This window comes from Otolemur garnettii, unplaced genomic scaffold, assembly GCF_000181295.1.
Source record: "Otolemur garnettii isolate 467f Iridium unplaced genomic scaffold, OtoGar3 scaffold00076, whole genome shotgun sequence".
NCBI classification, from domain to species: domain Eukaryota; kingdom Metazoa; phylum Chordata; class Mammalia; order Primates; family Galagidae; genus Otolemur; species Otolemur garnettii.
The window spans coordinates 499,141-502,774 of record NW_003852471.1 but is presented as its reverse complement, the minus strand read 5'-3'; the positions used below and the strand labels follow the sequence as shown (position 1 = coordinate 502,774).

Genomic DNA, 3,634 nt, shown 5'->3' with positions numbered 1-3,634 from the left:
TATAGAGAATTTTAAAAGGGAAAAAATTCTAAGCTTATTTTTTTATAATCTGAAACTAGGTTGCTCATTCAGACTTTAATTATTTCCCCCCAAACCAATTATCTGTCTGTCCAGCAAGGCAGCATTTTCTGTACTGGACTTCATCTGCTGTTCTGCTTCCCAGTGGTGACAAACCTAGATCGTAATTTCCTCAGGCTATGTTTTTTTCAGGGTTGTTATCCATTTTTTAGTGTAATACCTCATTATCTATAGCATATCCATAGCACTTAATAGTGCATAATATCAAAGGAGCTCATACTTAAAATTTGTCATATTTAAAAACGCTTTCATCACTTGAAAATAAAAAGAGACAAGATGGTATTAAAAGTGGTATCGCTGTGAAAAACACGACCAAGTCTTGATGGAAGTAGTTGTGTCTAGTTGGTGTGTGGTGGTGAGGAAGAAGATGCGCCATTTTAATTCATTTCTCACAACTATCAACTTAATTTTAAAATTTTGTTCCAGTTAAGGATATCAAACTTGAGTCAACAGTTCTTTTTCTGAATTTGTAATAGCGTAACACTGTTAAATCCACTTTCCTTCTCCCTTCATCAAAATACGACACCTATTTCTATAACATATTGCAGGAAAATTGTTTTAAAAGAAACAAGTAGGTAGCAGGTGTAACAGAACCAGTATTACGCCACTGTCTACTAAAATTTATAAAAAATTAAATTTATTAATTGATGGGGTCATGTGGACTTTCTTTTCTGGAGCTGTTAAGATTAGTCTAATTTAAAAACAAACTTAATTTAGAAAACATTCAAATAGAGGTATATTCCTTGAGGTATTTACTTTATCAAATCTCACATGGCAAATGTGCGATGTGTGTCACATTCTCAAAATGGTTAAGTCACAAAAAAATAATTAGAAGTAAACTATTCAAATATATATGTGTGTGTGTGTATATATATGTATATCCAGAGGAGATCACTCAAACTGTATTTTTATTTTAAAAAAGCTATATTAAATTACAGACTCTGTTATGTTTTTACCAATACATAAAGAAACTGACAGTTTTTAAAAAGAAGATTTAAAAAATGCTATTATTATAAATATGATTGTATTAAATACAATTATATTTGTAGGCATTATTCTAGATTGGCATAAATAAGAAAAATAATTTCTATTGGACCCAGATTATTTTAGAATTGCACTTATAAGATCAGTTTCAGCTTAATTTTACTCTCAATTATCAGTCCAAATAATCTTATTTGGGGTTAGTTCTGCTCCTACTCTATTTTTAAACATTATAAATATCAATTAATCTTGTTTAGAAAACAACGGATTTTTAAAATTGGATTTACTTATTTAAACTTTTAAATCATGGTCTCTATACTACAAGTTACTTTTTCTAATTTAACTACCATGATAATGTGATGACACGAAAAATAATACTGAAATGTCGCATGTTAATGTGTCGGTGGAAATAAATCTAACTTTTTTTCTGGAAAGCTCTCAACGAATCATATGCAAAATGAACAAAATTAGATAAGGAGGAGAACTTAGATTTACACATATGAAAAATAAACTAAAGCTAGAAAAAGAAGAAAATTTCTCAGGTTTATTAATAACTTCCTTCACTACTAACTGGTGTACAAAGTCATACATATACAAGAAACAGAATGTTTTATTTCACAGGTAACATAATTGGGAAGTTGATTGAAACTTCAAATATTTTCACCTTTTTAAAAAGTTGTATGAGAAGTTGAAACTTTGTAAATTTAACACCATTTTTCATTTAAACTATTGAAAGCTTGAGAGAAGCATCAGATTTATCTAAACTACTGGGTAATCTGGCCGTCGCGTAAACTGCGTAGAAATGGCAATCCAAACAAGAAAATGAACAATAGTAAGTAACATTTTCTTCTTACCTCTATGCCTTAGTTATAGATGTTTGTGAAGCTGCTTCACTGGCTAAGATAAACCTCCAGCACCTCAAAGAGCTCCGTTCTCTGCTTCAGTCTCGTCTCTACTTGTATATTTTATTTCCCTCTGCAAAAGGCTAGTCTACCAAAAGCGGAAGTTATGAAACAACAGACTTATGATGCTTTATGAATTCAATAGAGAATGGAGAATTAGTCACAAACGTTACACTTGAAATCACTGTAACAGGCTATATACTTTGTGCCTGTTATATATACATATTTAATTAAAGTATACACATATTTATATGTGTAAGCTAAATTTAGAAAAGTTATTGAGACTTATACTTAAGTAGTGCTCATTTCCGTAAGGAAATGGGTCCCTTGTGGCTAAATGTTAATCACAAAAAAAAAGAAAAAGAAAAAAAAAATTCTGCTGCAAGAGAAGAAAACCATCAAGCTAATATATGGAGCATAAACTTGCTTTCATAAATGTAATTAATTTAAAGTCTTTGGAGTATGACCTAAACCTAAATGCTAATGTGACTGCAGGCATCCTGTAAAAAGTTGAAGAAGAAGAAAAGAAAGCTTCAGCAAACAACTATTTTCCTGGAATTTGGGCAGTGGTTTTTTTTTAACCAAGTCTTAAACTTCCTTTCTCATGAATAGTGGCCTGTTCCATATAGATAAAGTATTGCAAAACTGAAACTGTTACTTGTACCCGCGCTATGGTTGGGCTCCTAAAACTTCAGCCGCAAGGGTGAAAAAACAGGTGCAGACTCTGCAGGCCTGAACATTTCACTGGTTATCTTTCCTACAGGCTGGAGCAGTAAATACAAATATTTAAAGGGAACCGGGAACAATGTCAGAAAACAACATAATACACTCGACTGAAGAAAATACTGCTGCCAGCTGCAAATCAGAGACTGTATGGCTGTGTGCACGTGAGGCGTGTCAGTGCGGGGGGATGTGTGTAGTATGGACGTACAGATTATAAATGGTATGTGCTATTATATACAATATATACTTTCAGACACGTATGTGTATATATGTGCATTCCTCACAGCTCCAAGTTGCCACATAATAGAAGTCAAAGTACAGCTTCGGTCTGTGTGTGGCAGTTCCTCCCACCCTCTCTTGCGTACTGGGGAAGTGGAAGGGGTGGATTTCATGAATAGCATCGCAGTTATGCAAACTTTCACACGTTGCAAAAAAAAACTTTCTGAACTTCAGAAGCTGTCATGTTCTCAGGGTATCATGTTCTTTATTACTTAGTTATATATCCAAAGGGGACAATAAAGAGTAATTAGGAGATGGTTAGAAAGGAGAGCATATCACCTAAACTCACTATGAATTTATAGGAAGGAATTATCTAAAGCACAAACAAAAACCACAAAACTCCAGAATTTCATAAATAACAGATTTCATTTAAATTCCTTAGTGAGATATGTGGAGAAAAATCCTTGAACAGAAAGGTGATTATTTAATTTATTTTAAAAAAATGTTTACGGCTTGGCGCCTGTGGCTCAAGTGGCTAAGGCACCAGCCACATACACCTAAGGTGGCGGGTTCGAATCCAGCCCGGCCGCCAAACAACAATCATAGCTGTAACCAAAAACAAAAATAGCCAGGTGTTGTGGCGGGTGCCTGTGGTCCCAGCTACTTGAGAGGCTGAGGCAGGAGACTCGCTTGAGCCCAGGAGTTGGAGGTTGCTGTGAGCTGTGATGCCA

The 3,634-nt window shown here is 34.0% G+C and overlaps 1 protein-coding gene across 2 annotated transcripts in view; it reads right to left on the bottom strand.

Moving 5' to 3' along the window:
* The window catches only part of MBNL1 (muscleblind like splicing regulator 1), a 200,638-nt gene extending 198,638 nt beyond the window's left edge, over positions 1–2,000 (bottom strand). For both annotated transcript variants that reach the window (XM_023515662.1, XM_023515667.1), the window contains exon 1: positions 1,914–2,000. The gene's annotated coding sequence lies outside the window, so the exon portion shown is untranslated. The remainder of the gene's footprint in view (positions 1–1,913) is intronic.
* Between the last annotated feature and the right edge of the window lie 1,634 nt (positions 2,001–3,634).